Raw genomic sequence first — 26,173 nt, 5'->3', positions numbered from 1 at the left:
ATTCTAGAGTAACAAAAAAGGAGTAGGGGGCCACTATATGTATAGTTTTCAAAATATAGAGAAAACGCGGTACTATATCCATTTTTAAAACATTGATCCTCCCAAACTATGAATAATGGGCTTGATCGTACTTTTTTTAAGATCTTGTATTGTACGCTGCATAAGAGGGTGATAATTTTCTATATATAACTTGGTAAGATCTTGTGTGGAATTTTTATACCCAGATATTTAAGTGTTGAAGTACTAATCTTGAATGGGAAATTATTCTCAAGAGCCTGGACTTGATGTGGGGACAGAGAGACATTGAGAATTTCTGATTTGGACAAATTAACTTTAAAATTACTCAGGGCTCCAAAACACTAAAATTCATACAAAATAGAGGGCATAGAGACATGTGATTTGGTGACATAAAGTAGCAAGTCATCAGCAACTGTTGCCAACTTCACCTCCTGCCCATCTAATGGTATGCCTGTAATACAAGAGTTTTGTCTAATGCCTCGTACACGCGACCGGACTTTCCGGCAGACTATGTCCGACGGTCTTTCCGACGGACTTTCGGCGGAGTTCCAATGGACTTTCGAATGAACGTACTTGGACACACACAATCACACCAAAGTCCGATGGATTCAAACGTGATGACGTATGACCGGACTAGAATTAGAAGTTCATAGCCAGTAGCCAATAGCTGCCCTATTGTCGTTTTTTATCCGTAGGACTAGCATACACACAAACGGATTTCTGGATAGGAATTGGTTCCAGCGGAAAAATTTGAAACATGTTCTATTTTTAAAGTCCATCAGATTTTTAGACAGCAAAGGTCTGATTAAGCCCACACATGATTGAATTGTTCGGCAGATTTGTTCCGGTTGTGTGTACGGGGCATAAGAGCTGTTACCAGATGTTCCATTACTAAGACAAACAGAAGGGGAGACAACGGACCTCCCTGACACGTACCATTTTGAATAGGAAAGTTAGAAGACAACGACTGTTTAATCCGTATTCTAGCTCTTGTCTTAGTATACAGTGGTGTGAAAAAGTGTTTGCCCCCTTCCTCATTTCCTGTTCCTTTGCATGTTTGTCACACTTAAGTGTTTCGGAACATCAAACCAATTTAAACAATAGTCAAGGACAACACAAGTAAACACAAAATGCAATTTGTAAATGAAGGTGTTTATTATTAAAGGTGAAAAAAAATCCAAACCATCATGGCCCTGTGTGAAAAAGTGATTGCCCCCCCTTGTTAAAACATACTACAACTGTGGTTGTCCACACCTGAGTTCAATTTCTCTAGCCACACCCAGGCCTGATTATTGCCACACCTGTTCACAATCAAGGCATCACTTAAAGAGGAGCTGCTTGACACAGTAAGGTCCACCAGAAGATCCTTAAAAGCTACACATCATGCCGAGACCCAAAGAAATTCAGGAACAATTGAGAAAGAAAGTAATTGAGATCTATCAGTCTGGAAAGGGTTATAAAGCCATTTCCAAAGCTTTGGGAATCCAGCAAACCACAGTGAGAGCCATTATCCACAAATGGCGAAGACATGGAACAGTGGTGAACCTTCCCAGGAGTGGCCGGCCGCCCAAAATTACCGCAAGAGCGCAGCGACGACTCATTCAAGAGGTCACAAAAGACCCCACAACAACGTTCAAGGAACTGCAGGCCTCACTTGCCTCAGTTAAGGTCAGCGTTCATGCCTCCACCATCAGGAAAAGACTGGGCAAAAATGGCCTGCATGGCAGAGTTCCAAGGAGAAAACCACTGCTGAGCAAAAAGAACATCAAAGCTCGTCTCAATTTCTCCACAACACATCTTGATGATCCCCAAGACTTTTGGGACAACATTCTGTGGACCGATGAGACAAAAGTGGAACTCTTTGGAAGGTGTGTGTCCAAGTATATCTGGCATAGAAGGAACACTGCATTTCATAAAAAGAACATTATACCAACAGTAAAATATGGTGGTGGTAGTGTGATGGTCTGGGGCTGTTTTGCTGCTTCAGGACCTGGAAGACTTGCCGTGATAAAAGGAACTATGAATTCTGCTGTCTACCAAGAGATCCTGAAGAAGAATGTCCGACTATCTGTTCGTGTACTCAAGCTGAAACGAACTTGGGTTCTGCAGCAGGACAATGATCCTAAACACACCAGCAAGTCCACCACTGAATGGCTGAAGAAAAACAAAATGAAGACTTTGGAGTGGCCTAGCCAAAGTCCTGACCTGAATCCTATTGAGATGTTGTGGTATGACCTTAAAAAGGCAGTTCATGCTCGAAAACCCTCTAATGTAACTGAATTAGGACAATTCTGCAAAGATGAGTGGGCCAAAATTCCTCCAGGACGCTGTAAAAGCCTCATTGCACGTTATCGCAAACGCTTGGTTGCAGTTGTTGCTGCTAAGGGTGGCCCAACCAGTTATTAGATTTAGGGGGCAATCACTTTTTCACACAGGGCCATGATGGTTTTGATTTTTTTTCACCTTTAATAATAAACACCTTCATTTACAAATTGCATTTTGTGTTTACTTGTGTTGTCCTTGACTATTGTTTAAATTGGTTTGATGTTCCGAAACACTTAAGTGTGACAAACATGCAAAGGAACAGGAAATGAGGAAGGGGGCAAACACTTTTTCACACCACTGTAGAATGCCATGATTTTCCTTTACAGGTCTAGTCCTAGTCCTATTTGAATCAGAGTTTTTTTCAAAAAACGGCAAACCAACACAATCAAATGCCTTCTCTGCATCAACAGGGAGAAGGTAAGCTGGTATTTTTGCTGACTGAGTAGGATCAATGAGTAAAAGGAAGCCGCCGTGATGCAGAGGAGGAGGAGACAGGCTGGAAGCCACAACCTGCTGCCTGTGACCTAGATGGGGAAAGTGTGGGTCTGGATGACCGACCGGCCAACCGGCCATGGGGGGGGGGTGGGTGACCCGACCGACCAACAGCGTGGGGGATGCTGACTGTCCACCAGCTACCACTGCGTTCAACCCACTGGTTGAATGGAAAGAACTAGCTCATATATGTGGCTAGCCCTAAGCTGCCAGAAAGGGTTGTATATATGATGCAATGCTTTGCTTTGTGGAATGGCAAAAATGATAGATCCTGTCATATTCAGCCAAACATGACTCAAACATGACCCATTTAAATGAATGGGGTCATGCTGCATTGGAAACTTAGTTTGGCTGTCAAAACAATTTTGGAATAATAATATTGCCACCTCCTAAATACCTGTCAGCCACATCTGTACCACCCTCTGAAAGGTGAATGACCAAGGTTCATTTTTCAGAGAGCAACAAAGGTGTAAACTAAGCCTTATAAGCATATTCTGATCTATGACTGTCTGTCTTCCCCATCTGATCTATGGCTGTATGTCATCCCTATTGTGGCTCTTTGTTTTAAGACTTATCGACTAATGCATCCTAGAATTTGAAAAATATGCCTCGGTTTAGGTATTCTTTGAGTAGGGGTGGGTACCATCATCCATAATGGCATATAAAAAGGGGAAAGCCTGGGGGTGCCCCAAGCATGCCCCTGGCAAAGAAAGAGAACGTTACCCAAGGATTGAGCAAGAATAAGATTAAAATAAAATAATTTATTAATAGAAAAAATAGGATTTTTATATACAGCTTACCTGTAAAATCCTTTTCTTGAGAGTACATCACGGGACACAGGAGCTTCATTACATAGTGGGTTATATAGGCACCTCTGGTGATTGGACACTGGTTAACCCCCAATTAATAAGAATTCCTCCCCTATATAACCCCTCCCATATGGGAGGCACCTCAGTTTTGTAGCAAAGCAATAAGGAAACCACGTAAAACCCAAGAAGGGCGGGAGCACTGTGTCCCGTGATGTACTCTCAAGAAAAGGATTTTACAGGTAATGTGTATATAAAAATCCCATTTTCTTGATCATACATCACGGGACACAGGAGCTTCATTACATAGTGGGATGTCCCAAAGCAATGCTCAGTTTGAGGGGAGGGAGACACAGATCAGAATTATAGACCGCCATGGACCAGAGGATCTAAACTGCAGCCTGCAGTACACTGCGCCCAAAGGCGATATCCTCTTGCCCTCTGACTTCCACCTGATAAAATCTGGTGAATGTGTGGACTGATGACCAAGTTGCAGCCTTACAGATCTGAGCCAGGGAGGCCTGGTGATGCACTGCCCAAGAAGCACTTACAGCCCTAGTTGAGTGCGCTTGAGTGCGCTTTCACTTGAAAAGGAGGACTCTTCCCCTTTACACTATAGGCCTGAAGAATAACCTGTCTAATCCACCTTGAGGGAGTGGATTTTATGCTGCCTGCCCCTTCCTAGGGCCTTCCGGCAAAATAAATAAGCAATCAGTTTTTCTTATCTGAGCAGTTGCCTGGAGATACTGATTGCCCTTACCACATCTAAAGTGTGCAAAGACTCTTCTTCTGCAGACTGTGGATACGGAAAAAAGGATGGTAGGATTACATCTTGATTCAAATGGAATCCTGAAACCACCTTAGGCAGAAAGGTCCTATTAGGACGCATTACTACCCGGTCCTTATGAATAATTAGATAAGGTTCCTTGCTGGAGAGAGCTGCTAGTTCTGACACTCTTCTAGCCGAAGATATGGCTATCAGGAAAACCAATTTTTTTGTCAAAAGAACTAATGAAGCCTGATGCAAAAGTTCAAATGGTTGCCGCTGCAATGCCGAGAGAACCAAATTCAGATCCCATAGAGGTTTGACTGGAGGCCTTAACCACATAGCCCCCTGGATGAAAGCCCGCACAAGGGAATGTGATGCAAGTGGCTTCTGGAAAAACACTGACAAGGCCGAAATCTGCACCTTGATAGTGCTTATGGCCAAATTCATTTCTAGGCCTGACTGGAGGAAAGCCAAGATCCTGCTAATGACATACTTTCTAGGATGCCATCTCCTAGGTTCACACCAGGAAACATGCCTTCCAGATTTTGTAGTAAATAAGCCTGGAGGCCGGCTTTCTGGCATTGACCAGAGTAGAAAGGACTGGCTCCGAAAGTCCACGATCTCTGAGAATGTGGGTCTCAGCAGCCAAACCGTTAAACTCAGACTGTGTAAAACAGGATGGTAAATTGGACCCTGCGAGAGTAGATCTGGCCGAAGAGGGAGGATCCGTGGCCTGCCTACTGCCAACTTCATGATCTCTGCGTACCAAGGTCGCCTGGGCCAAGCCAGGGCTACCAAAAGAACCGACTTTGTTTCCTTCTTGACTCTTGCCAGGAACCGTGACAAAAGCGGGAATGGTGGGAAAGCATGAATTAGATTGTACCAATCCCAGGGAACTGTCAGAGCATCTGACCCCTGAGCAAGTACATCTCTTGTCCTTGACACAAATTTGTCCAGTTTCCTGTTGAATCTGGACCCAAACAGATCTACGTCCGGAGTGCCCCACTTGTGACATATGTTCCGAAATATGTCGGGGTGTAGAGCCCATTCTGCTGGGCATAACTGTTGGCAGCTTAGAAAGTCTGCTTGCCAATTTTCCACTCCTGGAATGAAGACTGCAGATAGGCATTTAACATGCCTTTCTGCCCAAGTATGCGATTCACCTTTCTTTGTGCAACCAGACTACTGGTGCCACCCTGGTGATTGATATAGGCCACAGCTGTGGCATTGTGGGACTGAACTTGAACAGGGAGACCCCGTAGTCTGTAAGACCAGTTTATGAAAGCCATATAAAGTTCCCAAATTTCCAAAACATTTATGGGCAATAGATTCTCGGTCGCAGACCATTTCCCCTGCGAGCACGTCTCCTCCAACACTGCTCCCCAGCCTGTCAGGCTGGCATCTGTAGTTATAATCTTCCATGGAAGAGGAAGAAAAGTTTTGCCTTTCAGCAGGTTCTTGGTCTGTAACCACCAAACGAGACTCTTGCGTGTCCCTGGGGATAGACACATAGGAAGGTCCAAGGCCTGGGGCTTCCTGTTCCAAGCCGCAAGGATGCATCTTTGCAAAGGCCTTGAGTGAAACTGGGCGAATGGAACGGCCTCGAAGGAGGTGACCATTTTCCCTAACAGTCTCATACACAACCGAATGGGGGAAGTTCTTCTGCCCAGAATAAGGCGCACCAGATCCCCTATAGCCATGGCCTTTGGCCTTGGTAGAAACACCCCGCCCTGAGTGGTGTCGATGATCATGCCCAGATAATCCAACCTGGTAGCAGGCTGTAGGGACGACTTTTCTAGGTTTATAATCCAACCTAGGCGTTTCAGGTGTTCTAACGTTTTGGTAACACTGTGGTTCAAGAGCGCTACTGTTTTCTCTATGTGAAGTAAATCGTCTAGATAAGCCATCACGGTTATACCCTGAGCTCTTAGGTTTGCCAAGAGAGGGTCTAGAATCTTTGTGAAGACCCGAGAAGCCGTGGTGAGACTGAACGGCAAGGCCACAAATTGAAAATGTCGCTGATCTACCGCGAACCTTAGATACTTTTGGTGTGCGGAAAAATTGGCACATGAAGATATGCATCCTTGATATCTATCGATGCCATAAACTCTCCCCCTTGCAGGAATGAGACCACAGAGCGTATTGACTGCATTCGGAAAGACCGGATGTGCAAAAACTGGTTCAGATCCTTCAGATCCAAGATAGGTCTGACACCTCTATTTGGCTTTGGAACGGTGAAGAGATTTGAGTAAAAGCCTGAACCCTGTTCTCTTGGATCCATTTCCACTATCACCCCCTGGGATAGTAAGTGATCTAAGGCCAGAAGTAGCGGTTTTTGCTTTACTGGATCCTTGGGGATCCTTGACCTTAGGAAGCGAGAAGGTGGAATCTCCTGAAACTCTAGCTTGTAGCCCAGAGATATCGAGGAGTTTACCCACTCGTCCCAAATCTCTTCCCGCCAGGCTTCTGCAAACTGCAGGAGCCTCCCCCCCCACTCGGCTGAGTAGGGGCGCCCCTTCACAAGGAAGCTTTTGGGCTCTGCTTGGCAGGCTTTCGCCCCCAAGTCCTTTTCTGCCTCTGGGCGTGACCTTGGGCCTTTCCTCTAGAGGGAGGTTGGGAAGGCCATTGCCACTGCTTAGAGCTTGATGCTCCGGGAGAAAGAGAACGCCTAAATGATGGACGTTTGCTCTTTTTGATTGGAAGGAGAGTAGATTTACTCCCTGTAATCTTTTGGACGAATTTATCGAATTCCTCCCAAAATAAGCGTTCCCCCTTAAACGGGAACCCAATCAAATACTTCTTACATGATAGCTCAGCTGCCCAATTTTTTAGCCATAGGGCCCTTTGCATGTGTACCAACAGGAGAGACAAACGAGATGCTTGTTGGACAGAATCCAAAATCGCATCAATCATAAAACACAGGATTTGAGGAATTTCTGCATAATTCTCCACTTCCTCACTGGGAAGGAGGCCAAGCATCAGCTTAACCTGTTCCTTGAGGAACTGACACAACCCCACAGATGCGACTGTAGGTTGCACTACAGCGCCAGCCATGGAAAGGGAGGCTTTCAATAACGTTTCCAGCTTCTTATCAGTTGGATCTATAAATACCTGAGCATTATTCAAAGGACAGGTCAGGTTTTTTATTCACACAAGAAACAGCCGCATCGACAGATGGGACCCCCCATTTCTTGGTGAAACTTTCCTCCAGAGGATAAAGCATAGAAAACCTTTTAGGAGGAGCAAACAGTTTATCGGGATGTCCCCAATCCTCATACAACAATTTATCCATTAAGGGATGAATTGGAAAGGAAAAGGCAGTCTGTGGGATTCTCCTGACCCCCAGGGAAGAAACAGAGGATGTAGCGGCCTCAGCAGCGGGTATTCTGAAAGTGGTACGCACCAACTCAGTATAATATTGAACCTGTTTTCTGAGTGCTTGGCAGGAGGGGACTCTCTCCTCTTCCTCTGACTCATCCGACTGCTCTTGATCCCTATCCCATGATAGGGATCTCTCCTCATTGTCAGAGGTGTCATCTGAAAGAGGAATCTCAGCAGAGGGAGGGGATCTACCCCTTTTTCTGCTATCTTTTAGAGAAGCTGAAATAAAATTCATGATTCTCCCTTCAAAACCCTCCAATGTAGCCTTAAGGGAGTCTTCAGTGACATACACTGGGGCTGAAACATTAGGAGAGGCTGCAAAACCTGACAGGGGCACTGACTCATCCTGTGAGGCTGGCTCCAGTCTTGCAGGGGGGGATGGTAATCTACAGGCATTTTTAGGACCCCTAGACCTAGGCGGTGATTTACCAGTGCCCTTGTTACCTCCTCCTGGGACCGTCTTACGAGGAGACATAGTCCTAAGCTACAAAGCAGAGGTACTAGTACAAAAGTGCAATCACTGTTGTGCTCCAAGTCTGACAATAAATATATATGCTTAAACTGCACAACCTGATGCTGAGTAGGTGTCTTAGGTTTGCCTGGATCCAATCCCTTAGGATCCTTACTGCCCACAGCTCTTGTGTCTTCCATTTACAGCCCCCTGGCGTTCTGGGCTTTTTAAAATTGCCGGTTTGGCGCCTGCGCAGTAAAGCGACGTGCACGGACTGCAACCACACCCCCCCTCCTTCCATTAGCATGGGAGCGCGCGTGCGAGCGTGCACGAGGACTGCCGGTTGTCCAAGGGGGGAGAGGATCCCCTACGGAGCCGCGCGGGACCCCTAGACTACGTGGGACCTCTCTCTTACCTCTATTGAGGCAGAGTCTGCAGCGGAAGACGTGAGCCATCTGAAAAAAAAACACTGAGTGTGTGTATCTGAAAGGCATGTAAGTATGCATCAGGCTGCTCTTACTCCCTCTAGTGGTGGAAACCAGGTAAGACTGTCATGGTCGTCCCCGGAATCCAGTGGCTTATGGAAGGCCTGCCCACGGAATCCCCACGTTGAGAACTAACCAGTATCCATGGGCGCGCGTTGGCGCGAACGGACGCACGCGGGTGCGTGTTGGTACGAACGGGCGCACGCGGGTGCGCGATGTTGCGAACGAGCGCACGCGGCTGCGTGATGGTACGAACGGGCGCACGCGGGTGCGCGGGGTCACGAACGGCTGCATGGTTTCACGCGGGCGCGCGCAGACAGCCTGACTGCCTGTGCCTGCTGTTATCTGACCAGTCTACCGGGTGTCTACATCCCCAGCCCTTCTGTGGTTCCTCCACTACTCAAGGTCCGGACCTGTCCTTCACCAGCTCGGCACTTGTGCCCTCTGAACTCTAGAACTCCTGTTCCTACTTCCAGGGATTCTCGAGCCAGAGGCTTATGAGAGGCCGCTTCCTGCATTCTGGGCTCCTATACCAGGTACGTGACAAAGACATACAACTACTCACATGAAGAAATCCATAATATATGATTTATATAGGATTAACTTCTCTTACCTGTCCCCGCTGCAGGAATTGCTGAAAACAGACAGATTCCAGCCTTCACCCATCACAGCGGGCAGAGTTGTGCCAACCTTCAGGATTTTTTGGGTTCCTTCTCAGAGGAACCTCTTACCTGGCCCTTGTAAAAGACTCTGCCAGAAGCTTTCGTGCCCCTATGTAAATAGTACACCAAGTCTGGTTTTCCCAGAGCCCAGTTTTCCAACAGGAGAGGACTTACAGGCAAAACCTTGTTTCTTCGGATGACGAGGCCTGGGTACCATATCATCTTGGGAGTCAAATATCGGCCCGAGATATGGATCCGGTTATCATAGCCCTTAGACCCCCGCAGGGACCTGCACAGATCTTTCTTCATAGCACATGTTTTACGTGACCAACCACCTTAGACACTGGCGAAAAAACTGAGGTGCCTCCCATATGGGAGGGGTTATATAGGGGAGGAATTCTCCTTAATTGGGGGTTAACCAGTGTCCATTCACCAGAGGTGCCTATATAACCCACTATGTAATGAAGCTCCTGTGTCCCGTGATGTATGCTCAAGAAACATTATTTAAACAATTGAATGAAAGAAACACTCAGAAACATAGCTTTTATACAATCAATAGTTACAGCCGTGCATGATTCTCCGAAATTACAAAAAAGGTTGGTGAACCCCAATAATGGCAAGGGGTGCCAGATATAGTAGATCTTGGAAATAGTCCTCTACATGTTTCGTGGTGTAGGTCGCTTCCTCAGGAGGAGCCAATCATGATAATCTACAAGATAAGTCATAATCATAATTTCATGATCAACCAGCCATAACAAAAAATAAACAACGGAAAAAATATGTTTAAATATGATATATGACATAGAGTTAGCATGTATTTTAGCTTCAGGCCTAATCACTCAGCTGCTCCTCACACACTCACCCCAGGCCAGAGCTCAGGAGGAAAAGGGAGAGATCACTTAACCCTCCCTAAATATTTATAATCTCCACCAGCATACACCATTGTCCTACCACGCAGAAGAACTAAATCTGAGTAATAGCCCCTGTTTCAGACAGGGTGGCTACATATATTATAGATTAATGCTCATGAGCATGAGCCTTAAAGGGATTGTAAAGTGATTTTTTTTTTTTAAATAACAAACATGTTATACTTATCTCCACTGTGCAGCTCGTTTTGCACAGAGTGGCCCTGAACCTGGTCTTCTGGGGTCCCTCGGTGGCTGTCTCGGCTTCCTCCTGCAGGTGCTTCTCACGTTCATGCGAGCTCCCTCGCATGGGGAGAAGCATCTGCGGGCGCGCTCCCGTGATACAGCCGGTGGCTATAGCCGCTCGCTGTATCACACGGCCCCGCCCCCCGGCGCTCCGCGTCAGTGGATGTGATTGACAGCAGCGCGAGCCAATGGCTGCGCTGCTTTCCATCCATCCACTCCACCCAATCAGCGGCCAGGCTGAACGGTGGAAAGGACGTCGGGGGACGAGCGCAGAACTTTTGAGGGGTGAGGTAAGTAAAACGGGGGGGGGGGGGCTGGGGGCGCAGGTACTGTCAGATATTTTTTCACCTTAATGCATTCTATGCATTAAAAAAAAAACATTTACCTTTACAACCCCTTTAATTCTTGAACCTAAAAAGTAAATAGAACAGAGAACTTGATTGTTATGGGAAACAGCTTATTTTTTAGTTCTCGTAAATCATTGCCGGCATTTGCATATAACAGCTTTCAACTGTACCATGAATAAAATTCTTTCCTCATTAGTACAGGGTACATTTACATGCTGCCTATAAAGTTTAGAAGCAGTTTCACTCAGTAAATTGCCAAAGTTTGCTGTTTTCCAGTTTTTCATTATGACAAGCTTAATATTTCAGAAAATACCATAGCCTGATTTGATGCTGATATTCTGATTAGGCTGTTGGAATGACTCAGTGATAAGATTTTATAAAACCCATTTGCTTGCAAAAGTGCAATCAGCACAAATGTTTCCTAATCAGCTGCCTATAAATTTACAATGCTTTCCACTTCATCATAAACAAAAATAAGGCTTGTATTTAGTTCTCAAACTGTTTTGTAGTTTTTATACTTTTTACTCATTTGATCACATAGTCTCTAATTATGAATTCATTTTCAAATTGAGTTATTCATAAAATGTTAAAAGCTAAAGTATGCATTTAATGAAAGCATTTTTTAACTTAAAGTTGAATAATGTCATATATTAGAATAAGCATATTTATGCTATTTACCTGCATTGCACCTTTCAGTTTATTAGGCTATTTATATTAGAATTAAAGTAAAAAAAAGTTCATTACAAATGATTTATTTTTACTCATTGAATAGAAGTACATTTTATTCTTGCTGATATTTTAAAAATAATATAATACATATAGGTGTTGATGTACTTTTATGATTCAAAGTTTTCACAACTTTATCAATTACTGCACATAATTTTATTGAAGCATTCATTTTTAACCACTTTAATTCCGGGCACTTTCACCCGCTTACTGCCCAGGTCAATTTTCAGATTTCAACACTGTAGCACTCTGAATGACAACTGCATGGTCATGCAACACTGTACCCATATGAATTTTTATTATTTTTTTGAGACCAAGCTTTCTTTTGGTGCTATTTATTCACCACTGGGTTTTCATATTTTGCTAAATAAACAAAAAAATACCCTACACGAATTGAAAATAAAAATGTTTTTCTGTTATAAAATAATAGCAAACTAGTCATTTTTTTTCTTTACTGATTCGCGCTTTTGAGACAGCACTGATGGGCACCAATAGGCTGCACTGATGGGCACTGATGAGGCTCACTAAGAAATCTGTACTGATAGGCACGGATGTGGCAGCACTGATGGGCACTGATAGGCTTATTATCAGTGTAAAGAATGTACTGAGAGCCAAGGCTCTCCTTTCTTCACACAGAAAATGCATAAAGAGAGGACTGCCAATAACTGGCAAGTCTTTACCATGTGATCAGCTGTGATTGGACACAGCTGATCACATGGTAAAGGGGCTGTGATTGACCCTTTACCATGATCTGTAATCAGCTGTGTCCAAAGGTCACAGAACTTGCCCAATGCACACCCCAGGGGGGCACGCAGGGGGCAGGGTTCGTGGAGGACATCCATGTATACCCTCCCAGAATTAGAGATCCATGCTATAGCCATCTTTTGGCTAACTAAAGCGCGGTACTAAAGTGGTTGAAGCAACCTGTTTTAACCAGCGTAGGGTAAAGTAACAGATTTCTTTTAATACCCCCTTAACTAGCAAAATCAGTTTTGCCAACCTACCATATTGAAATTTACTGACATGACACCCAAAATTTCCTAGCACAGCCAAGTTTTTATTGCCATTTCCAAAAGTTACAAAATTACAGTTTTAAGTGCAAATTTTAGTATTTAGGCTACAAACAAGTACAATATGCAATTAGCAATGTGATTTAAAGTAGATATTAGGGAAGAAAACATATTTCTTATTTTATTTTCGATATAGTAAGTAGCTCAGGGACAAGACGGCAAGAAATTAGAATAGGAAGGCACACACGCACATGAAGTTGACTCTTGGTCCCTTCAGTCCACTTCAGTCTAAACAGCACTGACAGTCCCGCCCCCGACCTGCCCTGCTCCTGTCCTGCAGACCTGCACATGAAGGCTCTGGCTGCTTTGCTTGGCTCCCTTTCACCAAGACATCACATGACATGCTCGGGCAGTGCCTCCACCAAAGCCACCCGATCACACTGTTTCCTTTTACTGGCATTTACTGGCAGGAGAAAATTGCCTGTTTTTTACTGACTGCCAGTAAAAATACTGACAGTTGGCAACACTGAGCAGAATGTATTTAATGGCACTCTGTTCAGCCACTGGGAGGGAAGAAGATAACCCTATGTAAAATGTAAGTAACTCTATTTGGAGCCTGCACAGGAGTGAAAATTTGTTTCTGCCCTCTTACGACCATGCTGGTCACCTAACTCCAACACTATCACCTGAGAGGAAGAAAAATGACGCTCCACCATGCCTGTAAGTATAAGGTATTTTTATTGCTTCCAGTAGATGGACAGAGTAGTGGAGGAGTGAAGGAAAGGTGTGCTACTGGGGAGGGGGACATTACAATAGACTTTTGCCTTGCTTTGCTTGGGGAAAGCACAGGTTTGCTATCAAGAAGAACTATGGTAAAAATAAAAAATAAAACAAAGTTTGTCATTAGCATTAATATAGCAGGTGTGTGTGTGTGTGTGTGTGTGGAAGTCCCTTTGTAACATAGTTTTATTATATGTTGGTCCTGCTAGTAGATCTGTTACATACTGTTACTCTACCAGGGTGCCAACACTGTTCTTTCTGTGGTGAAATTGAACAGCAATATTGTCACTCTGTGGACAGGATAGCCTTATGCCCTGTACACACGGTCGGAAATTCCGACGGAAAAGGTCCGATCGGATTATATTGTCAGAAAATCCGATCGTGTGTGGGATCTATCGGACATTTTCCGTCTGAAAAAATTTGAGAGCAGGATCTCAAATTTTCAGACAAAAAAATCCGATCAGACTTTTTCCGATCATTTGTAGAGAATTCCGATCGGACAAAGTGCCACACATGCTCAGATCAAATTACGAGACCAAAGCTATTGGCTACTAGCCTCAACGTAGTCCAGTCGCAACGAACGAACGTCATCACGTTCCGAACGATCGGATTTTCTGACAACTTTGTCCGACCGCGTGTATGCCAGTTTAGGACAAAATCCATCGGAAAAAAAATCAGACGGATTTTTGTGGTCGGAATGTCCGACCGTGTGTACGGGGGCTTAGATGGACATATTTTAAATTGACATTAACCACTTGACCTCCAGAAAGTTTTACAGCCTTCATGACCGGGGAATTTGCTATTCGGCACTGTGCTACTTTAACTGGCAATTGCTCAGTCATGCTACACTATATTCAAATGAAGTTTATATCATTTTTTTTCCCACACATATAGGGTTTTCTATTGGTGGTATTTAATCATCACTGGGTTCTTTATTTTTTTTCTATATAAGTGAAAAAATACCAAAAACTTTGACACATCCCCATCCCAGTGCCTGGGATAGCTGTCTGTCAGCACTAAATGTACTGCTGGAGGCAGCAAGTAATTAAGTAGATGAGAAACAAAATGACTCCAGCTAATACATTTAAAGCAATAAAAAAATGTGACTGGTATAGACACCCTTACACATGGTTCTGTACCTACTCCTTTTACTGATCAGCTTGATCTGCCCTAAAATGTGGATAAAATATAAATAAATACATGTAAAATAAAGAAAGGGATTAATATACTTACTATTATGATTACAGGTATTAAATACAGTTACTAGAGTACAATATTTTTCATTGTAATGGGCCTTCAAGTGATTGTAAATCACAGCTCCATGTGTCCATTCAGACACAAAGCTGCTATTCGCATCTCGCCCCCTCTCTCCCCTGATTGGCTAACTGACTTTCCTAGTGCCTCCATGGCAGCATAGAGCTCCGCCTCGACTCCTCCCCCAGGACTAGTGAATAGCATAAATTAAAGGCATGGTCCCCCCCCCCCCCAACATTCTCCTTTTTTTCCCTTATACTTCTTGTGCTGGTGAAGAGTAGCAGTATGTCCATACCTCTGCCTTTGGCAGCGTCCGCCGGGTTTAGCCTTTCCCGTGCGCAGTCCCTGTTCTTCGGCCGCTCACAGAGCTGATAAGACTGGGAACCCCTCTGTGGACCTGTTGGGGTCTTCTCGCAGAGTTTCCTTACAGGAACGCAGTCTACCACTATATCCTATGATGAATGCAGAGGAGTCGCAAAAGGATCAGTTCTCATTTTCCCAGGCTTGTGGTTTTTTACTTATCTTAGTAGCATATGTCATTTTTTTTCCTCTGTTATCTCCCTATCCTCTTTTCTTTCCTTTAAAAAAAAAACGTTTTATTTTTATTTCTGGTCTGCTTGTGCTGGCTGCTGTTTTATCATGTTTTATTTTGCTCCCTTGTCCTTTGATCCTGGTACAGGCTGGGGGGCTACGCGTGTCTTGTCTTCCCTATTTGGAGAGAGCCCGGCAGGCAGCAAGGAGCTGTTCAGCATCCACGCCACTGTACTGCGCATGCGCGACCGGGGGAGAAGGGGAGGTTCGCCTGTCTATTTTCTATGCATTCTGCATTGTCTCTTCTGTGCATGCATGGGTGCATGCGCGGCTGCTCGAAATTGCGGTGGCCATCTTGATTTCTGGAAAAAGGGCCAGTTTTGCCCTTTGTTCCAAAAAACAAAAAAAAAAACAACTTTAACTCTCAGTGGCAGTTCATGGGATTATCCCTCCCACCTAGAAGGTATTTAAGGTCACCTTCAGGGTTAACTGTCAGAGTCTCCTCGCCTGTGCCCTGCTATATTTCTCTGACACTGCTCTGTGGTAGGTACCTTTTTTACAAAACTTAAATAAAGCTGATCCTTATGCCCAACTCCGCAATGAGCCATTCATCTCGCAACAAAGATCCTCACATTTCTATTAGGTATGAGACCAACTATACATGAGTAAAAAAAAAAAAAAAGTGCACTCACTGGCGTAACGTGGATCTCTTAAATTGTAGCCCTGTCCACTCCAAGAGGTCCAGAAAATCCTCGAGGCACCGTGATGACGACAGCCCAGATCATAGGTCTTATTCTTCACGCCACCGGTCCCGCTCCTCTGGTCGCAGATCCCATTCTTCACGACATAGATCAAGATCCAGACGACTAGATTGGTCCCCCTCTCCTAGGACCTATACAAAGAAATGCTGGACCTGTGAGGCTACTCCGCTGCTGAACAAAGTGGTCTGTAAAGACTGTTTTGCGGACTATGCATCCAGCCGTGAGTTAGAAAGTCAGCAGGTTGTGGACCTGCTCAAAAGAACAATGAAGGACTCTTTCTCTGAGCTTGCGGCTTTGGTTCCCACTTATCCAGGCCTGCAGATGTCTCAAGTTCAGGATACAGAACCCAGAACCTAATTTTCCTGGTCCTTCTGCAGTCAGTACTCCTCTGCCTCTGTCAGGCCGACTGGCTAGAGATTCTCCATATAAAAAGAGTTTTTTTCCTACTCCTGTGCACCGCTAAGAAAAGAGATGTCCAGGGAAGGATAAAAGTAGCTACTTATGGCATTGGCGGACACATAAGACATTTGGTAAATTAATTATATCCAAACATTTTATTTCTATCAAAAAATAAATTATATACAGATAAAAATTTGACCCAATATGATAATATCACAAAAAGTCGATTCTCCACCTGAGGACTTTCAGGGGACTCTTCAGAAGAGTCAGCTCCTTCTGGCTTCAGTCATTCCTTGGTGAAACCATTTATCCAGACAGTCAGATCTGTGATAGCCTGGGAGGACACAGAAGAACCTCCCCAGGAATCTAAAAGCTACTTCCTGTTCCTCAAAAGGAAGCAGGTTTTCTTCCCGTTGATGGGTGCAATTAGTCAAATCATTTAAAATGAGTGGTCAAAGACTGATAAAAAAACTTTCATTGGGCCGTTTCAATAAGTTATATCCCTTACCATAGTCAGGAACTCATTCGCTAAGCTCCATGCCAGTGGTAGATGCGTCTGTGGTGCGTCTCGCAAAAAATATAACTCTACCAATGGAGGATTCTGCTTCCTTCAAGGATCCCCTTGACAGACGAATAGACCTGGACCTCAAGAGGAGCTACTTAGCCGCAGGAGCAGCGTGTAAGCCAGCGATCGCCCTCACCTCTGTGTCTAATGCCATCAGAGCTTGGACTGATAATATCGAGACGGCTTTGTGCCAGGATGTTCCCAAGGGGCATATAATTAATTAATTAAAGCCTTGGAAGAAATTAGGTTATCAGAAGACTTTGTTGGGGTAGCAGCCATAGACATGATTAGGTGCTCAGCAAGGTCCATACTGCACTCAGTAATGACTAAGAGGGCTTTGTGGCTGAAACCCTAGACGGCTGACTTATCTTCCAAACAAAATTGGTGCAAAAATACCCTTCGATGGTAAGGCATTATTTGGAGACAAGATGGATAAAGCTATCTCCAGGTTGTCAGGAGGAAAGTCCGGTATGCTTCTCAAGGGCAGAAGGATGCTAATATTTAGAGGGGGCTCTTCTAGATTCCGCCAGTCAAATCCTAAGGATTTTAGACAATCAAGACAACCCAGAGACAACAGAAGACCCTGGAAAGGCACTCAGGCATCTGTCTTGAACAGAAAGACGAAGACCCTTCCGGCTCCACAGGAGCAGAAGCAGTCTTTTTGACACCAGGTTGGCCCAGACACTCCCAGTTGGAGCCAGGCTAAAGTTCTTTTTTCTACTGCCATGATCCCTGGGTCCTGTCTACAATTCAATGGGGACACCTTTGGAGTTTCTCTCATCCGCACCTCAGAATTCCTTCAAAAGAACAGAGATTCCCTCCTCTACGCTGAAGGCTCAAGCCCTAAAACACTTCGTAACATCACTCCAGCTTCAAGGAGCGGCTGTGCCCGTTCCCTTGGCAGAGCGCTTTGTGAGGCTCTTGCTGGGGCTCCCGTTCCATCGATCAACAAACCCACGCTTCTGGCGGCTAGGGACAGACTAGCTTGAAGCCTGATCATGACCTGACTTCCCGTTTACTTGGCTGCCAATGGCGCCGGTTTAAAAAAAATATACAGTATTCAGAATCGCCGAAAAAAGTGATCTAAATACTTTGAAGTGCAAAAGAGGGATTGGAGGTCTTTTAGACCCCCGATCCCTCCATAAAGAGTACCTGTCACCACCTATTACTGTCACAAGGGATGTTTACATTCCTTGTGACAGCAATAAAAGTGATAATTTTTTTTTTTTAAAACAATTTATTAATTTTAAAATAAATAAAATAAATAAGAATTTTTTTTTAAAGCGCCCCCATCGCCGCGAGCTTGCACAGTAAAGAAAACACATACGGAAGTCGCTCCTGCATATGTAAACGGTGTTCAAATCACACATGTGAGGTATCACCGCGATCGTCAGAGCGAGAGCAATAAGTCTAACAGACCTCCTCTGTAACTACTCTAACCTGGTAACCGTAAAAAAAATTTAAAGCGTTGCCTTTGGAGATTTTTAGCTTTACTGTTTCTTTTTTTTTTTTTTTCATGAGTGTCCCTTTTCCCAAAAAGTTGCGTTTAAAACACTGCTGCACAAATACTGTGTGACATAAAATATTGCAATAATTGCCATTTTATTCTCTAGATTTTCTGCTAAAATCTTTATATATAATGTTTGAGGGCTCCAAGTAATTTTCTAGCAAAAAATACAGATTTTAACTTGTAAACACCAAATGTCAAAAATAGGCTTAGTCAAAACTTAGGTTAAACTATATTTTAAAATGTTTCCTTTAACTGTAATAAGTTGGGCATTAGGAATAAACATGAGTTCATAGGACAGTGTAAAATTACTCCGTAAGGGAAATGTGCCTTTCAAATTTTGCATCCATTTAAGCACCTCTGCTTCAGAGAATCCAGCCCGTCTCCACTCATTGATCAAGGCTGTGGTCAAATATTGTAAAATGATTATAATATAAAACTAAAATACATTACTGTGTCTTGAAATCATTTGAAACAATGGTATACAGTTAACTTGCAGTCATAGATGATTTTTTTTTCTGTTTGATTTTGAGTCTGAGCATGTTTTAAAGATTTTGAAAGAGTTTTTTTCCTTGTCTGTATCATTTTAAAGGGGTTGTAAAGGATTTTTTTTTTAAATAACAAACATGTGATACTTACCTCCACTGTGCAGCTTGTTTTGCACAGAGTGGTCCCAAACCTGGTCTTCTGGGGTCCCTCGGCGGCTGTCTCGGCTCCCTCCCGCAAGGACTCCACAACTTCATATGAGCTCCCTCGCATGATGTGGAGTGCTTGCGGGCGCACTCTTGTGATACAGCTGGCGGCTATAACCCGCTCACTGTATCGCTGTGTCATTGGATGTGATTGACAGCAGCACGAGCCAATGGCTGCGCTACTTTCAATCCATCCACTGTACCTAATCAGCGGCTAGGTTGATGGCGAAGAGGATGTCGAGGACGAGCGCTGGACTTTCGAGGGGTCAGATAAGTATAACGGGGGGGCTGGGGGGGCCGGCACTGTCAGATGTTTTTTCACCTTAATGCATAGAATGCATTAAGGTGAAAAAACTTTTACCTTTACAACCCCTTTAATAGTCAAGTCCAATATTTTCAGCCAGATACTTAGTCAAAATAATGGCTCTACCAATGTTATCCAAGATTAGGGATGAGCCGAACACCCCCCCGGTTCGGTTCGCACCAGAACTTTCGAACGGACCCCAAATTCGAACGAACTTTAGAACCCCATTGAAGTCTATGGGACTCGAACGTTCGAAATGAAAAGTGCTAATTTTAACGGCTAATATGCAAGATACTGTCCTAAAAAGGGTTTGGGGACCTGGCTCCTGCCCCAGGGGACATGGGTCAATGCCTAAAATGTTTTTAAAAATGGCCGTTTTGGCGGGAGCACTGATTTTAATGACGATTAAAGTGAAAAAAAAAGTGAAATATTCCTTTAAATATGGTGCCTGGGAGGTGTCTGTAGTATGCCTGTGAAGTGCCACGTGTTTCCCGTGTTTAGAACAGTCCCTGCACAAAATGACATTAAACGGAAATAACACCATTTAAAACTGCTTGCGGTTTTAATGTTATATCTGGTTCCTGCAATATGGTTGAAAATCATTGAGAAAAATGGCATGGGTAGCCCTCCCTGCCCATTACCAGCCTATTTGGGTCTTGTACGCATATTAAGGGGAACCCTGTACCCATATTAAAAAAAAGGAAATGCGTGTGGCCCCCAGGCCCTATATACTCAGAACAGCAGTATACAGGCGGTGCAAACAAGACAGGGACTGTGTAGGTTTGTTGTGTTAAGTTGAATCTGTTTGTAATTTTCAACTGGTACATTTTTAAAGTGTAGCTCCAGTCAAAAAAACTATTTTTAAGCTTTTTGGAAAACATAGGGAAGGGTTATCACCCCTGTATAATTTGTTTTGTCGTCCATCTTTTTTCATCTCACTTGCTGTTGTCTCCTTCCGTTTGCAAGTAGGAGATGTTTGTAAATTGGATGTTTGAAAGTAGGGGCCTGCCCTATATGCTCTGCAGAAATGGCGGAACAAGGTGTTGGTTTTGCCACAACATTGTAAGCCCTGAAAGGGACTCTTGGTGGGCGCTGGAGTGCCCTGCTGTGAACGATTATATCAAGAATTGTAATTACATGCCATTGTTGAACAGTGGTAGAAAAATTGACCTTTGGTGGTTGTGGTGCTGGTGCCACAACACTACAAGTCCTCACCGTTACTCTGGGTGGGCACAGGAAGGGGCCCTCCTGTGAAATATTATATCAAGAATTGTAATTACATGTCCCTGTTAAACAGGGGCAGAAAAATGTGGCCTTAGGTACCGCTGCTGGTGCCACCGCACTGCAACCTCTTCCATATACTCTAGTTTTATTGCAGGAATTAGCCCTGCTGCAAAGCATTGCATCAAAAATTGTAATTTAACGCCCCTGTTAAACAGGGGCAGAAAAATTGGGCCTTAGGCACTGGTGCTGGTGCCACCACACTGCAACCTCTGCCATATACTCTAGTTTTATTGCAGGAATTAGCCCTGCTGCAAAGCATTGCATCAAAAATTGTAATTAAACGCCCCTGTTAAACAGGGGCAGAAAAATTGGGCCTTAGGCACTGGTGCTGGTGCCACCACACTGCAACCTCTGCCATATACTCTAGTTATATTGCAGGAATTAGCCCTGCTGTAAAGCATTGCATCAAAAATTGTAATTAAACGCCCCTGTTAAACAGGGGCAGAAAAATTGGGCCTTAGGCACTGGTGCTGGTGCCACCACACTGCAACCTCTGCCATATACTCTAGTTTTATTGCAGGAATTAGCCCTGCTGCAAAGCATTTAATAAAAAATTGTAATTAAACGCCCCTGTTAAACAGGGGCAGAAAAATTGGGCCTTAGGCACTGGTGCTGGTGCCACCACACTGCAACCTCTGCCATATACTCTAGTTTTATTGCAGGAATTAGCCCTGCTGCAAAGCATTGCATCAAAAATTGTAATTAAACGCCCCCGTTAAACAGGGGCAGAAAAATTGGGCCTTAGGCACTGGTGCTGGTGCCACCACACTGCAACCTCTGCCATATACTCTAGTTTTATTGCAGGAATTAGCCCTGCTGCAAAGCATTGCATCAAAAATTGTAATTAAACGCCCCTGTTAAACAGGGGCAGAAAAATTGGGCCTTAGGCACTGGTGCTGGTGCCACCACACTGCAACCTCTGCCATATACTCTAGTTTTATTGCAGGAATTAGCCCTGCTGCAAAGCATTGCATCAAAAATTGTAATTAAACGCCCCTGTTAAACAGGGGCAGAAAAATTGGGCCTTAGGCACTGGTGCTGGTGCCACCACACTGCAACCTCTCCCATATACTCTTGTTTGATTGCAGGAATTAGCCCTGCTGCAAAGCATTGCATCAAAAATTGTACTTAAACGCCCCTGTTAAACAGGGGCAGAAAAATTGGGCTGATGGCATCAACCAGAACCAGAAATGTTCTTCCAACACATCAGCGGAGGAGGAAGAGGATAGACAATCAACATAACAGGACAGTCACTCAGCATCAGCATAGGCAGTCTTGAAGGGATGTGATATTTCAAAAAAAATTATTCTGTTACATCAGCTTCAGGTACTTGGTAGCTGTGGGTGATCCAAGACTGATTCATCTTGATGAAGGTCAGTCGATCAACTGATTTGGTGGACAGGCGCACCCTGTGATCGGTAACAAAGCCACCAGCAGCACTGAAGGTGCATTCCGAAAGAACGCTGGATGCAGGACAGGCCAGTAGCTCAATTGCATACTGTGCAAGCTCTGGCCAGTGATCCATCCTCAAGACCCAGTAAGCCAGAGGATTTTCGGTGGGAAAGGTGTCCAAGTCTGACCTTGCCCCTAGGTATTCCTGCACCATGTAAATCAGACGCTGGCGATGGGTGCTGGAACCGATCATACCTTGGGGCTGCGGACTAAAAAATTGTCTGAAAGCATCAGTCAGACGGCCACCTTCTCCACCGCTCCTTCTGACCGATGCCTCAGCAACACGTTGTCCAGGACCAGGAGTTTGTAACCTCCCAGTCTCTGGGAACGCGTTGCACAGACCTTTCTGCAAGGCCTCCCGGAGATGTCTCATCCTCTGCTCCCTCTGCGATGGCAAGATAAGGTCGGCAACCTTACCCTTGTACCGTGGATCAAGGAGAGTGGTCAGCCAGTAATGGTCCCCCTCCTTCCGCAGGCTTTGCAGGATCAGGGAGGCCATGCAGCGTAGGTTAGCTGAGGCATTCGGTCCGGAGTCCTCTGGGTCACTAAGGACAACATGATCCGCAGCTACCTCCTCCCAGCCACGTATAAGTCCACGTGTTTCTTGGGACTGTAAATCATCCCTACAAGACTGCTGCTGCTGATGCTGAGTGCCAGCCTCCACCTCCATGCTGACACAATCATCCTCCTCCTCCTCTTCCTCCTCCTCATCCTCTTCCTGTGTGATGGGTGGCACAGCAGGAACACTGTCTAGATAAAGGGGGCCTTGAGAGGCAAGGAAGTCCTCCTCTTCTTGCCTCTGTTCTGCCTCAAGTGCCCTGTCCATTATTCCACGCAGCGTATGCTCCAAGAGGTGGACAAGAGGTAGAGTGTCACTGATGCATGCACTGTCACTGCTCACCATCCTTGTGGCCTCCTCAAACGGTGACAGGACAGTGCATGCATCCCTGATCATGCCCCACTGGCGTGGTGAGAAAAAACCGAGCTCCCCTGACCCTGTCCTGGTGCCGTAGTCGCACAGGTACTCATTGATGGCCCTCTGCTGCGTGTGCAGCCGCTGCAGCATGGCCAATGTTGAGTTCCATCTGGTGGGCATGTCACATATAAGGCGGTTCTTGGGCAGGTTCAACTCCTTTTGGAGCTCAGCCAGCCGAGCACAGGCATTAAATGATCGGCGGAAATGCACATAGACTTTCCTGGCCTGCTTCAGGACATCCTGTAAGCCGGGGTACCTGCCCAAGAACCGCTGCACCACCAGGTTAAGGACGTGAGCTACACAGGGCACATGGGTCAGTTGTCCCTGTCGGAGGGCGGAGAGGAGGTTGGTGCCAGTGTCGCAAACCACCATTCTTGGCTTAAGCTGGCGTGGCATCAACCACCTCTCGGCCTGCCCCTGCAGAGCTGACAAAACATCCGCCCCAGTGTGGCTCCTGTCCCCCAAACAAACCAGCGCAAGCACGGCATGGCATCGTTTTGCCTGCGTACTTGCGTAGCCCCTGGAACGCCTACGGAGCACTGCTGGTTCTGAGGAAAGAGCACTGTAAGAGGCCATGGAGGAAGAAGAAGAGGAGGGGGTGGAGGAGAGAGGTGTGTCACAACCAATAGTAGCATTTTGGAGGCGTGGTGGCGGAACAACCTCCAACACTACTGCACCTTGTCCTGCATCCTTCCCAGCTGCCAGAAGAGTGACCCAATGGGCCGTGAAAGACAGGTAACGTCCCTGTCCATGCCTGCTGGACCATGAGTCAGCGGTAATATGCACCTTACCGCTGACCGCCCTGTCCAGCGAGGCAAGGACATTGCCTTCCACATGCCGGTAGAGAGCCGGAATCGCCTTCCGTGAGAAAAAGTGGCGTTTGGGGACCTGCCACTGAGGAACCGCACATTGTACAAACTCACGGAATGGGGCAGAGTCTACCAACTGAAAAGGCAGCAGTTGAAGTGCTAGCAATTTAGCCAAGCTAGCATTCAACCGCTGGGCATGTGGATGGCTGGGAGTAAACTTCTTTCGCCGGTCCAGCAGCTGGGGCAGGGACATTTGCCTGCTATAATCGGACGTGGGTGTACCGCTAGCAGAGTTCCCGGAAGCACTTGGCTGTGACACACCTAATTCTACACCTTCATTCCTCTCAGAGCAGGTTTCAGAGAGGACTGAAGGTCTAGTGGGGTTGGAGATGCCAGCTGATGAGGAGCAAGGAGAGGTCCGCTTTGTTCTTTGGTGTGGGTCTTTGAGGTACGCTTGCCAATGAGCTGCATGGCAGGTCAACATATGTCTGGTCAAGCATGTGGTGCCCAAGCGGCTGATGTTTTGGCCACGTGAGATACGCTTGAGACATATGTTGCAAATAGCAGCGGTGCGATCTGATGCACTCGTCTCAAAAAAGGCCCACACCAAAGAACTTTTAGAATAACGCGCAGAGGCAGCGCTCTGCACAGGCGGAGCTCTGTGGTGTGATTCATTCGCTGTGCTGCCCCTAAGCTGGCCCCCGGGGGGCATCCTGCCTCGTTGGACATGTGCCTCCTCCTCCTCCTTCTCCTCCTCTCTCCTTCCAGGCATCCACGTGGAGTCAGTGCCCTCATCATCCCCTCCCTCTTCATCGCTGTAGCAAACCTGGCAGTATGCTGCAGCTTGTGGAACATGACTGCCAGATTGCTGTCCTTCTTGAGCATCCCCTCTCTCTGCGCTCACGCTACTGCCTTCCTCTAGCTGAGTGTCATCATCAGAGCCCACAAAACACTGGGCATCCTCCTGGAGCATGTACCCAACACTGTGCTCAAAGAGTTCAGGAGACTCCTCAGGAGGAAGTGGTGGGTCTAGGGAAGGAGTCACTGATGATGACATTGAGAGGAGGGAAGACGATGCGTTGGCAGCTGCTTTGCTAGTACCCTGAGACTGGGTGAGAGAGGATGAGGAGGATGAAGAGGGATTGGTCATCCACTCTACCAAGTCGTTGGCATGTTGCGGTTCAACATGTCCAGCTGCCGAAAAGAAGGACAAGCGTGTCCCATGGCAACGTGCTGATGACAATGCACCGCGTCCACGACCAGCACTGTTGTCTCTAGACACAGAGCCTGCTTGCCCTCTTTTATCGGCTCGCGCCTGTCTGCCTCTCCTTGCTGGCCTTCCAGACATGGTAATGGCCTGAAGGGAGTTGGGTAAAAAAGCAGTTGGGTAGTGTATATTGTGCTAGAGGCACACAACACCCACTAACTCCTGCAGATGCCTTTATTATAGAACACCAGAGATAAAGGGGTATATACAGATGTATACTGTGCTGTGCTGGAGGCACACACAACTTCCAATAACTCCTGCAGATGGCAAGTGGTCTCAAATAGAGAAGAGCTATGTAGGTGGATATAGCGGTATGTACTGGGTACAGAGCACGCAGACAGCACGCACTATCTCCTAACACTACTGACTGCAAGCTCTATTATAAAAGATAGATCACTAGCTATATAGGTGAGGTGAATATATCAGTGTATACTGCGGTCAGGGCACGCAGACAACAACCACTACACAACAGCAAGATCGAAAATCGTCCGAAAACGATCGGTGTGTACTGTGTTGAAGGTACACAGAACACCCACTAACTCCTGCAGATGCCTTTATTATAGAACACCAGAGATAAAGGGGTATATACAGATGTATACTGTGCTGTGCTGGAGGCACACACAACTTCCAATAACTCCTGCAGATGGCAAGTGGGCTCAAATAGAGAACAGCTATGTAGGTGGATATAGCGGTATGTACTGGGTACAGAGCACGCAGACAGCACGCACTATCTCCTAACACTACTCACTGCAAGCTCTATTATAAAAGATAGATCACTAGCTATATAGGTGAGGTGAATATAGCGGTGTATACTGCGGTCAGGGCATGCAGACAATAACCACTACACAACAGCAAGATCGAAAATCGGCCGAAAACGATCGGTGTGTACTGTGTTGAAGGTACGCAGAACACCCACTGCTTCAGACGCCAACACACTACACAAGGCCGCCGCGCTGGCGGCCTTATATA

The sequence above is a fragment of the Lithobates pipiens genome, unplaced genomic scaffold (assembly GCF_037356315.1).
Source record: "Lithobates pipiens isolate NorthernLeopardFrog02 unplaced genomic scaffold, aLitPip1_a1.2 Scaffold_19, whole genome shotgun sequence".
Lineage (NCBI taxonomy): Eukaryota > Metazoa > Chordata > Amphibia > Anura > Ranidae > Lithobates > Lithobates pipiens.
The sequence above is the reverse complement of the archived record's forward strand: the minus strand, read 5'-3'. Positions refer to the sequence as shown.